At 43.3% G+C, this 13,549-nt stretch overlaps 1 long non-coding RNA gene across 1 annotated transcript; it reads left to right on the forward strand.

The window, feature by feature from the left end:
- Window positions 1–2,917: 2,917 nt before the first annotated feature.
- LOC146853789 (uncharacterized) lies at window positions 2,918–7,933 on the forward strand. The gene is made up of 3 exons (XR_014981153.1): window positions 2,918–3,050; window positions 3,288–3,355; window positions 5,908–7,933. It is a non-coding gene; the product is annotated as an uncharacterized LOC146853789 (long non-coding RNA).
- The last annotated feature ends 5,616 nt before the right edge of the window (window positions 7,934–13,549 follow it).

Below are 13,549 nucleotides of genomic sequence, written 5' to 3' on the forward strand. Positions count from 1 at the left end.
CGCTAATCGTAGTTATTTCTCACGTACGAATCGTACTTGCCCGTTTGTACGGTACTTGTACGACTCGTACGTAAACAAATACGGATACGGGTCGTACGCAAATTATTTTTAACAGATCGGAATCGCCACCTAAATGTTTAAATATGTGAAGTTTTGATAAAATGAGGTCAATGTCAGTGCAGAGAATGTTAGCTGCCCGCATTGTTTCAATTTTGAAATTGTGCATGTTTGGATTTTATGATCTACCTACTGTTTGTTAGACCTGACACCTTTGGCCAATTTTTACCCCAGAATATTTGTCTTTACTACTCTGTTTTTACTGAACCCATTTTTGTTGGGATTAGGACTTACTCATGGTAAAATTGGTATATACTTATCTAATGTAATGTCCTTATAAGATCCATTTAAATGAGACTACATGTACCCTGGGCCTGTAAATTGAATACTAATAGCAGGTTGCAGCATCTATTTTGACACCCACTAAGGGACTACTGTAAAACATATACCAGGCCTGCAACTGCAGCCTGTAGTGCAATCTTAAACTATTATTTCGACCTGGCAAAATAAACATTTTACCATGCGTAAACCTTCCTTTTAAGTACTTATAAGATGCTAAAGTACCATGAGGCGAGATATATGGTATTTGAAAAGTAGGACATTGTTTTCTAAGGATATACATGTCCTGGCAGCTGAAAACTTGCAAAGTCGATTTACACTGTAGCAAGACATCCTCTCCCATAGACTGACACTGGAGTACACTACTACATTTATTAAGTGATCGCATCAGTTTGGGAGCTGATGGAAAAATACTTTTTCTACTTATTTGAATCATAATTTAAAATCATATTTCATGGTAAAGCCATCTTTAAGTTACTGTTTTAAGAATGGCCCGTTTATTTATTCACAATTATTTATGAATTATTATGCAAATATCTCATGTGCACCTAATGATTTCTTTAAGTCTACATTAACACATCAGACACATTATTGCACTGTGCAGACATGAGCAAACACAGCATTGCAAAACATATAATACACTAAAACATTAATTAATTAATTAAAAAGTGCTCTCACTTGTGACCAGTCTGATAGTAAACCTGTTGCAGACGTTTTATTCATTATTATTGTTTACACTCAGTACAATAGCATGAGTGGGATCAGTCTCTTTCTAGGGCATGGGCAGAACAGAACGATTGGTTAAAAGCCAAATTGGCCCGGTGTAGATGAGAATTGACCCAAGGGGCGTTTATGGGACAACTGGCAATCAACAGTTGTAAATCTAAGGGAGAAGCTCCATGCCTGTTTGAATTGGGTGATAATATATGAGCCGGATTGTTAAAGTATGACAGTTCCCCTTGGGGGATTAGTCCTTAATGTCTGTGGGGGACTGCCCCCTAAGGATCGAGCTAGTCCTATCAAACTAGTAAACTGACAAGGGATCTAGGGGGCAAATGGGCGCACTCAAAGAAGGATTTTTTTTTTTTTTTTAAACACGGCAAAGAGATTAACCCAGAACTAGGGGAGAGAAAGAGGGACATTCTCTAACAGTATTGCTGCTCTGCTCTGCTGGGTGGAGAGAGTTCCCATTCTCTGCATTCGCTGAGTAATATCAAGGGGTCGCCTTGTTATCGGGGGGTTATCCATCCAATAGATGGCGGGCTCAGAGTCTGGGTGTGCCAAAAGCATAGAAATTCCGTACGAGTCAAATAGTCTATCAGGGGCTGCCAGAGGCAGAGGAACTTTGTTTCAGTAAGTGACAGTTTGTGCGACATCTGCCCCATAGCCTTGATAGGCCATAGCTGAGTAAACCAGACTGCTGGTGAGGGAGTTGAGATCATTTACAAGGTTAGGGCTATAAGCTGCTTTGCTAACCCAGTCATGTAGCAGTTGAGGTATCAGTCAGAGTGAGTCGTCACATCAAGTGAACTGGTCTGGCCCTGTCAGGACTCAGGCCTCTGGTACAGTAACATGGGACTGGGGATAGGATTGTGGTGCTGCATGCTGGTGCTAAGAAAGTCTGATCTTTTCAGATGATCCCTTACTACCCGAGGTGTTAGCAGACACGGTTGTTTATAGAGGTGTGTCCGGAACAAGCCTTTGCTTGGCTTACTGTTCCGGTTCTGTGACCACGCACCTTTGTTTGATTCAGATGCCAAAAAACCTGATACATTGTTTCCTAGTCCACGGTAACGTCTTGTATCCTGACCGTTGTAGTGAATCAGCCACTTTTGTGGTCTGACACCCTATGATGACCCTCAACCACCACCATTCTGTGCTGACTTAAGTGTGTTATGTTACATTAGCCTTAATGTAGGATGGGTTTGCAGATGCCTGCTTTTCTTCTGCCTTTTAGTGGAATAGTCTTTCCAAGAATAGAAGGTATGGGATGTTGAGGTGCAGTCTTGTGGGTGGTGGTGCACACATGTGCTCAATGTTGTATACTGAGGGATTAAGTGTATAATGTTATTTGGGTTAGGTGAATTATGACTTTGACCTATTGGCTTTGACGTGGTCTAATGTCATTCTGCCTTCTGACTTTACCTTGCTTCAAACATTTCTGTGTGCACAGTGGTGCTTGTTAAGTTGTGTGGATGATAATTATATGTGCTCCTTGCTTTTTTTGATTCCATCTTGCTTTGGGCCTTTGTGTGCATGGCTTAACTAACTCTGAAGCCATTTTCTGTGAAGAAGAGGGCATGTTTTGCTTTCCTGCTGTTTTTCGCATTTTACTGACTAGAGAGAACTGGTTCTTATCAGAGGAATGTACATGGTTTGACTTTTAGTCATAACAGGGGCCTGATCAACCCTTGGTCTGACCTTGAAGCAGGCTGGTACTGGCTCTCATGAGAACTAGGGGGCGTGGCTTGCTAGAAGCTTCGCTGGGTTTTGAATGTGTATTAAAAAGGTGAGTCTACACTGGCTCGGTGGAAGTTCATCCGTGGAACAGACGTGTTGCCACGGAAGAGTAGAGGCTGGTGTCACCTCTGAGCTTTCGCCCGGTTCAAGCAATGGACTCCCCTTGAGCAAAGTGGAGAGAAATGGAGCATTAGGTGAGGTGTCTCTGCTAATGTCTCTTGATTCTTTTCTGAATTCTTTCCTTTCCTTCTTATTTTCTGATTCTTATATCCATACATATATACATATATATATATATTTGTCTTGATCGATATTTGCAATCATACTATTGATATGTTGGAGTCTGCTATGTTAGGTGCATTTGGCTTACTGTGTGATGCTATTTACTAATAAATACATCCCAGATATACCAATTCGTCTTTTCCTTGTAGCAGGAGGTGTGGACTCTTCTTGGCCAAGTATTCTGTTGTAGAAGGATGGGTGAATTCCCTTCTAGCAGGTAATTGTGTTATAGGAAGTTGGCGCTACTCCTCACAAGTGATGCGCAAATTATTGTTTTCTTGCCTTGCCTTTGGGGGAGTGTTGAAAGTTTGCCCACCTTAGGAAGTGCTGTGTATATGTTATATTCCATAAGTTTGGAACTGATATTCTCGCCCTGGGAAAGTGACGGTACATTCCTTGGTCCAGGGGAGATCTAAGGTTTGTCATTACATTTTTGGCGTAGTCGGTTGCAGGATCTGAACATTGATTTAAAAGGGGAAGAAATATGTTTCTTAGAAATTGAAAGCAGACTCATAGATATCAATTGATTTATTTGAATGGGGTAGCCCATATGATGTGCTGGCTCGTGAAGTGAGCTAATTGTGCTGAGTTAGAATTGGTGTGTGTGTGTGTTTAAGTGTGTTTTGTAAAAAGTGCTTATAAATAGCTTGCTACGTTAGGCAGAAAGGGCTGGATCCCTTTCAAGTGTTTTCTAAGGAATGCATATCAAATGTTTTCAGTTGCAAAGTGAATGTAAAATGTCAGAGCATAACTCTGAAGCGTGGGACTCCTTCGAGTTTAAAGACTCCAGAGTTGCAATGAAGGGTGTTAATCAGCGGGAGATTAATGACATTTTAGACAGAGACAGCGGTGTTATTTTAAATGTGTTCGTTAATATGCATCAAACATGTGAGCATTTGCTAAAAGATCGTAGTGAGTTGAAAACAGAGGTAGTTGATGCCCAGTTTGAAAATAGATCTTTGAAGACAGAATTAAATGTGCACCAGGCTCTGAAGCTGTTTACTTTGACCTGCCAGAATGATTCAGAAAGGAATGTGCAGGAAAGTGAACAGACTAATGTTTTAGGCTTAACGATCACCGGTTGCGGACATAAATTAGACATGACAGTGAGTGATACATTTTGCATCAAAAGAGGAATGCAACAATATGATTTTGAATGTGAACAGCAGATTGTGTACAATGATTACAGGAAAGTGCAGGGAAATGAAAGGTTACTTTTAAATTCAGATGCTGGACAAATGTTGTGCTTTTGCGCACCAACAGATACTGGACAGAACAGAGTTAGAGAAAATTTAGTTTGCCTATGGGAGATTGCAATGGTTATTAAGTGGCATGTACAGACAGAAAAACAGTTTGCACAGGATTTGATAGAAAGTCCTGAAGTGGAGTTTGAAACACAAGATTTCCCAGTGAAAGTGCCCTATGTTATAATGGAAATTAATTTGAAACAGTACAGAATGCCAGATGGGCGTGAAGGGATCAGTGAGATCAGTCAGGGCTTGAAATATTGAGGTGGTGACAATTCTTGGCGCATGACAGTTGATTATTATTAACTGAACAAACATATACCTTCTTTGACTGATGCTGTCCCAGATATTGTTACAGAAGTAGCATGGGACTTGATATGTGACTTTTGATATTGCCAATGCTTTTTTCTTTTTGATATGTCAAGAGCAGTTTAGTTTTTTTTTTCATGAGGTGATAGACTAATGACAGTTAAGAATTTGCTTGAATTAGTTAGACAGAATGGGGGAGCATTTTCAAATTAAAGAATGTGAAGTCTTCCTGGAGGTAAGAAAAGGTTAAAGCTGTTTTTCCTCTCAGTCACGTAAAGAGTTGTTCTGGAAGTGGGTCATTTGAAAGCGTCTTTCAGATTGATGTTTGGGAGGCTTGCAATGAGATCATCCAGCACCTCTGAGGAGAGTTCAGGCTTTCTGTGAAGTCCGAGGAGGAATTCCTATGGGAGGGGTCATTCCAGCTCCTCTCCCCGGTAGGCAGGGACAGCTTCATGGAGTTAGATGTCTGGGAGGCTTGCACAGGCGCAGGGATAGGACCAGGAAAGTTGGCAGGCGTGCAGTTCACTCCGACCTTGAAGGAGATAAGGTGCGAGCTAGAGACAGCTGGAGAAGTCTCTGCTTGTTATGTTTGGCAAGGGGCCATTTAGTGTCCGCAGAGATTTGTGAAGGGGGGCAGCACCTGTGAGGGGTGCAGTGAGAGAAGTGAGAGGAGGAGACTGCCCCAGCCCTTCTTGCTGTGTATAGAAAAAGAGAGATTTTACCAAGAATTCAGAGGCTAAAGCGTTGGTAGTATTCTTAGACAATTCCCCAGAGCTGGAGGAGACCTATGTAGTAAAAAATGTGTTTTCCTTTTTGGGTACAATATTTGTTAACTCATTCACACATTCTATTCATTCAAGCTACCGAAATCAGATGTTCACAAATCACTCCTTTTCATGGAACACTTCAATACAAAAGAACGTCAATTTATATAAAAGCAAACTGTTTATTTGCATCACAAGATTTCTTTTATCACAATATAATCATTATAAAATATGCATTTGATTTTTAATAAAAAAGCGACAAATCTTAAAAACAATTGAATAGATAATACTAAACAAGACAAAAAAGGAGATTTAAAAGACAATCTATTTTGTCATGAGACCTATGTAGACAGAAATTAAAATATTGTATTTTTAGAAATGCAAGACTGAAGAAGTGTACTTTTGAAAAATATTTTTTGCAAGAAGAGTGATGCTTGTTTCTTTTTCAGATTCGCCCAGTTCTCCGCGTGTGAGTGGGACTCCCTTCTCCCGTGTGAGTGGGGCCCTCCCTCCCCCCCTTTCCCCCCCAAGCCTGGAGTGATAGCCAGACCAGACGGTGGCGGCTGATGCCTGTTGCTATCCAGACTGGATGGGGTCCTCCCTTGTCAAGGAGATACAGCTGCTGATATATACCAGAGAGCATGATGGACTGCTTCTTTCCACGCAAAGCAGGATCAGCAAAGTGTGGAACTGTTTCCTTCACGTGAGGCCAACTTTACATGCATGAAGGCTGTGTGTCTTTCACACAGGGTGACTGCTTGCGGGACTGTGAAGAAAAACCCCCCCAAAAAAAAGACAAAAGAGGGAACTACAGGATGTGCTTTGCCAGAACTGTTTTATCAACGTGAAGTTCAGATGTGATGGGAGACGGCTGTGTGTTTTGTCACACAGAAGGCCTGTTTTTGATTTTAGAGAGAAAAAACCGATAGAGACGCTTTGCTGCAATCAGAGTAGATATTTTCTGAGTTAGTGAACAGTAATGACCTGTAGCTGTTGCTACAATATATGAGCTTGGCAGTAGAGTTTCCACTTTAACCATTAGAGGCATTAGAAGCATTCAAAAGCTTGATTCATTTATTTTGTGTATTCATTTAAACATGTATCCAGATATCTATGAGCTATTTCTAGATGCACCTGAGTTATTGCTTTTACATGTATTTAGAGAATGCAGACTTTATTTGCTCTAAAGTGATTATCATATACTTTTGATGAGTTTTTCAGTTTTGCAATGGAGCATTTCGATCATAGTTGCTTTTTAGTCATGATTTGTTTTGAGTTATGTATTTTTGTGTAGCCACTTCAACACATGAGTTGCTGTTTCAACATGTGTTTTTTAGTAGTTTTGCCTTTCAATTTAGACATGTGGTTTTAAATGCTTTTGCTCTCAATTGAGATATGCAGTGCTTTAATGATAGTTTTGTTTTTCAGTTATGTAATACAGTTGCTATTTGCTAGATTTTGTTTTTGACATATGTGAATGGTGATGATCAAGGGTCATGGGGTGCAATGTAGTGAATCAGCCACTTTTGTGGTCTGACACCCTATGATGACCCTCAACCACCACCATTCTGTGCCGACTTAAGTGTGTTATGTTACCTTAGCCTTAATGTAGGATGGGTTTGCATATGCCTGCTTTTCTTCTGCCTTTTAGTGGAATAGTCTTTCCAAGAATAGAAGGTATGGGATGTTGAGGTGCAGTCTTGTGGGTGGTGGTGCACACATGTGCTCAATGTTGTATACTGAGGGATTAAGTGTATAATGTTATTTGGGTTAGGTGAATTATGACTTTGACCTATTGGCTTTGACGTGGTCTAATGTCATTCTGCCTTCTGACTTTACCTTGCTTCAAACTTTTCTGTGTGCACAGTGGTGCTTGTTAAGTTGTGTGGATGAGAATTATAGGTGCTCCTTGCTTTTTTTGATTCCATCTTGCTTTGGGCCTTTGTGTGCATGGCTTAACTAACTCTGAAGCCATTTTCTGTGAAGAAGAGGGCATGTTTTGCTTTCCTGCTGTTTTTCGCATTTTACTGACTAGAGAGAACTGGTTCTTATCAGAGGAATGTACATGGTTTGACTTTTAGTCATAACAGGGGCCTGATCAACCCTTGGTCTCACCTTGAAGCAGGCTGGTACTGGCTCTCATGAGAACTAGGGGGTGTGGCTTGCCACGGAAGAGTAGAGGCTGGTGTCACCTCTGAGCTTTCGCCCGGTTCAAGCAATGGACTCCCCTTGAGCAAAGTGGGGTGAAATGGAGCATTAGGTGATATGTCTCTGCTAATGTCTCTTGATTCTTTTCTGAATTCTTTCCTTTCCTTCTTATTTTCTGATTCTTATATCCATACATATATACATATATATATATATTTGTCTTGATTGATATTTGCAATCATACTATTGATATGTTGGAGTCTGCTATGTTAGGTGCATTTGGCTTACTGTGTGATGCTATTTACTAATAAATACATCCCAGATATACCAATTCGTCTTTTCCTTGTAGCAGGAGGTGTGGACTCTTCTTGGCCAAGTATTCTGTTGTAGAAGGATGGGTGAATTCCCTTCTAGCAGGTAATTGTGTTATAGGAAGTTGGCGCTACTCCTCACAAGTGATGCGCAAATTATTGTTTTCTTGCCTTGCCTTTGGGGGAGTGTTGAAAGTTTGCCCACCTTAGGAAGTGCTGTGTATATGTTATATTCCATAAGTTTGGAACTGATATTCTCGCCCTGGGAAAGTGACGGTACATTCCTTGGTCCAGGGGAGATCTAAGGTTTGTCATTACAACCGTGTCCAGAGCGTGGCCTTCAGAAGCCGCCGCTTCTGTCCCAGATTTCCTCCATTCCTCACGCTCCTGCTCAGCATTGCCCTGTAGCTGAGTCGGCAGCGCATTTTTCTCCCTTCCACACTTTACCCGCACAAGCAACTGGATTTTACCACGAGTGCCATTACTTCTTCTATGCTCTGTGGCTGTTTACTTCTGCATTTGCAGAGCACTCTAATTTAGAGCCTTGGATCATTCTGTTACTCCCCAAACATCGTTTGCCCAGGTGCTCCGTTTGCACAGCCGTGTAAGAAATTTCCCTTATTTTTTTGGGGTACTTTTTCTGACTATCTGCGCAACTGTTTTTTGGAGAACACTGATAACGCGGTTCTTAATTGATTCACATTGGAAGGACCTCCTTATTTTTTGTTTGCTTCTACCTCTACAAATTTTGGCAGCAGGCACTTATTTTATTAAAGGACTGGATATACTTCACTTCTTCTACTTCCAAGGTGTGGTACAAGTCTCCTGCTCCTGCACCTTCAAGGGGAGTGAGAATAACTCCCCCATATGATCCACAAGGAGACAATTTTAGAAACTGTTGGCTGGTGAGGACATTTCTATCTTCTCTGGGTTGGCATGCATTACAACAATATCAAGGGATAATAGTACTTGTAGATGTAAGGCTAAGAGACCTTCATATTCTCTTTCAGCCTTCTCCTTGTCCTGTCATACTCCCAGAACATTGCCTGTCCCTCAAATAGAGAAAGAGTGGTGGTCACTCTGTTAATCAGTCCCCATACTTTTCGTAAATAGTTATCTGTGGTGGGGTTTCTTCACTTAACTGTCAGACGCTGTTTTCGGGGAGTGTATCTTTGCTCCTGTGGAATTTATTGTGACACCAGCCCATATAAGAGACTGGTAGACCGACAGACCCCAGTATAATTGTAAATTAATCCACAGATATGGGAAAGCCCAGTATGTTTTTAATGTTCTTTCCAAATATCATGCGAGAGGGACATGATGAACAGATGTTCCAGAAGTCCCCAACTGAGGCACCACATCTCCAACAGGTAGTAGAGGTGGCAGCAAAAATGGTATGCAGTCATTGAGGGATGTAGTATCATTGCAGCATTAGTTAATACGTAGACCCCTGTTGTAATATACTGCTGTAGGTCTCAGGAATCTCAAGGAAGAGGAGCTCCCACTGTTTCGAGGAGATGCCTGAGGGGCTCTTCTGCTCCCATTTAGTTTGGTTCGGGTGGTGTGGTGTAGGAGTAGGCACGGCTGTTGTAGTAAGCTGTAAGCTTTTGAAATAAGTCCCCTAGATCCCTCAAAACAGAACACTAGGGTTTAGGATGGGGTGAGCAAGCGAGTGGCACCTCCCACATTAGGAGAAAATAGGGACAAGTAGCAAAGCTGGAAGTATTGATGGTGGGATTTATCAGGGACTGCATATTCAATTTTACATTGCACAAAGGGCTTAATGATTTATCCTTGGAAAAGCTATTGTATGGTTCTACATTACCCCCTCTTCTCAGTCTAGGAAGGAGCCAGGTGCAAGAGCTGATGAAAAATCAGGATTACGGGAAACTGGGGTGTTCAGGGAGGAGAAGGTAGTGAGGTCTCTCTCGACTAAAAGTCTATCCTAAATCTCCGGGACTGTGCGAGTTGGGGTTGCCAGATGTGCCCTCCTGGTTCAGTGTTGCTGCAATAGCACGCTTCATAGCGGCCTGCAAGGCACAACCCTGTTCCTATATAGCTATTGTTTTTCACTGTCCTGAACCTTCCAGTAGGAGATGAAGTGCAGGTGCACCCCCACAGTTCCAGGGCCACATTAGAAGACTGCTCAAGATTCAGGCTTGCTTTCCCTTCCATCCTTCTTTATGGATCTGATATTATTCACAGGAATTCGGGTAGGAAGGGACCTGAAGAGAAATAACAAACATGTGAGGACATTCCTCTTTATCACATTTATGTGTCCCAACCAGGAAATGTCAAGGTGTTTCCATCTGTGCAAATCCTCCAGTATGGCTGTGAAATGGTGTCCAATTAGGCCCGTTCCAGTTGTGTAAAGAGGGAGTGATAGTGAGACAAAGTTATTTCATGGATTTCGTTAGGCATAGAAAGTGTAGCAGATGAATGGTCAGGTTAAGTATGCAAGACTAACTCATATCAATCTTGTAGGACGATACCGCTTCAAAAGCATGGAAACACTGAACTACTGCTGGTAAAGAGGTCTCTTGCTCCATTAATGCTATCAGCAAAATGTCAGCAAATAGGAGAACTTTGTGTTGCCGACTTCCAAAGGGGATGTCGGCAATAGATTAACCTTGGTGAGTGCAGAAGGCTAGGGGTCCTACCACTAGGACTAAGAGCAGGGGGATAGGGGAGATCACTGTTGGGTACATCTGTGGAGGGAGAAGGGACGGGTGACCTGCCCATTACCTCGGCTGGTGGCTGTGGGTGTAGCATAGGATGCCATGATACTGATTATCATTGTAGGTATCAGACCGATCTTGTGGAGAACAGCCTGAAGGAAGGCCCAACTGATTTTTTGTAAAGCCTTTTCAGCATAAAGTGAGAGTAGTCAGGCCAGGATGTTGTGAATCTGGACTTTTTCAACTAGGTGAGTGAGGCATCTGATGTTATCAGCCCCCTGTCAGTGTTTACTAAAACTGACTTGATCAGCAGGGTCAAATAGCTTTGACAAGAGGGATTCCAGGTGATTGGCCAATAATTTGGTGCACAGCTTAGCACCAGTTTTAAGTAAGGTGATTAGCCAAAATGAGGTGCAGAGATTAGGGTCTTTTTACTGTTTATTAATGAGTGTTATTTTGGCGGCCAGCATAGTCAGTGTAGGGCCAGTAGTGTGTGTAAAAGAGTTGAAGCAATCAAGAATGTGGTGCTTTATGAGAGGGAAGGAAAGCTTGTAGAAACAGACTGGTAGACCCCCCCGGGAGCCCCTTAAGAGTATAGCACAGTTCACCATCTGTAAATGGTTTCTCAAGTTCCTGCATAATATGTGGGGCAAGAGGGGGCCAGGGACACTCGTGAAGGTAAGAGTCAAAAGCAGTCTGGCCAACCCCGTCACTGCAATAAAGGGACTATATTAGGACTGGTAGGCATCCTGTTTGTCAAATTCCCGGACAGCCGAGCAGAAGCCCACAACCCATAGGTATGATATATGAGAGAGAGCATATTGCACCTGTGGACTAAAAGATTACCCAGCTTTTCACCTCCTTTAAAATGATTGTTTTAGAGCCAGGAGTCTCTCTGCCATGTTAATCCTGTGCACTCATTTGGCCCCTCGGTACTTCTATCTGTCATTTAGCACATGCCGTTTGTGTTGTTGGTAGGCAAGCTCTAAAGAGTGTATTTCTTCAGTGAGATCACATTCAAAGAGGTGACCTTCATGGGTACTGGCTATAGAAATGGAAGAAAAAGCACCCCTAATGGTGCCTTTAAAATCATCCCTAAGCATTTTGGATGGGTGTCTGAAAAGGTGTTAAGTTTGAAGTATTCAGTGTTGGCCTCCTTGATGTGACACATAGGAGTTGAGCGTGCAAGCGCTATCGATGGAGGCCCGTGCTCAAGTCTCATTCAGAGTACATACATGATCTGATATCGAAATGTTGGAGATCTGGGCTGATTTAATGCCCCGCATGAGTTAGAGTGTTAGAAAAATATAGTCGATGCATGAGTAAGACCAGTGTACATGAGAATGGAAGAAGTAATTCCTTGTGTCTGGGTGGAAATAACGCTATGTGTCAACCAAACCAACCTCCGTGAGCTCCCGGCGAAACCGCCTGAACATGACCCAAGCACCCTAAAACTGTGATGCGGTTCTATTTAAGTCAAAGTCCCAAATTAAGTTCAGTTTTCTGCCCACTATTACATCCTTTCCAGCAGCATCCTATTGGCTATCTAGTGTCTTGTGCAGGAACCTGTCCTGTGCATGGTTTGAGGCATACATATTGAGTAGTGTCATAGTTGATTTCCTGCTTTCAATTGTGAGGGTGAGGAACTGGCCTCCTGGATCCTGGGACGTTTTCACAACCTTGGAGTAGAAACCTTTTTTGAAGAGAATGGCTACTTTTGATGTCTTGGAATCATGTATGCCGAGTGCTGGCAAAAGAAAATGGTTGGATGGGCCATATGGTGACCTTCCTCTCTAAGCAGGTAAGTTTCTTGTAGGAAAATTACAGCAGGCAAGATGGCCGTCCGGTGAGGCGCTCTGGCCGGGAGCTCCCGGTCAGTGTTTGCCGCTCTGGACCAAAAACCCCTTAAAACCCCCTTTACCCCGGATTTTTCTCCGATATCTGCACAGCGGACCCGGGGAAGACTTGGCTGATGCCCGGTGGAGCCGCTTGGTTCGGCAATAGGGGAATCTGGCCCGGGTTTCTCATGAGGCCTTCTCCTACCCAGCCGGACATCGGGGCATGGATTACCTTACCGCTGATGCCTCTCTTTCCGACTCGTCCGCCTCACTCGGAGCTTACCATCCTCCTGGTGATTATCAAGCCTCGCCGCAGCTCTGGCTCCTTCGAATGGCTCTGGATGGTGTTGGATTGCTCTAAGGTGTGATTTCCACTCTTCCCGGGACATCAAGACATCTTGGCCGATGCCCAGTGGTTTGGCTATTGAGGAGTCCTGCCTGGGTTCTCCCAGGGCCGCCACCTACCCAGCTGGACATCGGGGAAAGACTTTCCTCGTTGCGCTGCTGCTGCTATTCTCTGCCTCTGCTCACTGCCTTGGAATGAGTCGCCGCTGATGAATAATAACAGGACCAGCCATGGCGCAGCGTTGTCTCCATTGGCTGCCTGCCAGTCCTCGCTGCCACCTCGCTGCCTGTCTACCTGGATATGCTCCGCCTCATCCCCAACTTCTAAGACCCGAGAGACCTTTTCCAGGTATGGGGGTGCGGGAGCCACGACCAGCAGATTGTCTACACTGATGCCCCAGTGTTCCCTAGCCTGCATGCCTCTTCTCCCTTTCCCCGCCTTTGACTTTTGAACCGCGTACCCCCTTTGATTTCCCTTTTGCACTTTAATTCATGCTCACTAGGTCACATCCATGGACTTTATGACTTTTTGTCGTCTGCCCTGCCTGCCATTTTGTCACTGATTTCCGCCGATTCCTTCGGACCCGGACCCACCATCTTGTTCATCCTTTGTCCTCTCCCCTTTCCCCTTGTTCCCCCCCGATGATCCTCAAACGTTTCTCCCTCTTTGGTCTGCTGTTCCTCCATGCCCTCTTATCCCTGCTCCCTCTCTCATATCACTACTTTTGTCCCCCTCTAACTTCTCTCCCCCCTTTTGATTTTCCCACTACC

This window comes from Triturus cristatus, chromosome 4_1, assembly GCF_964204655.1.
Source record: "Triturus cristatus chromosome 4_1, aTriCri1.1, whole genome shotgun sequence".
Classification (NCBI taxonomy): Eukaryota; Metazoa; Chordata; class Amphibia; order Caudata; family Salamandridae; genus Triturus; species Triturus cristatus.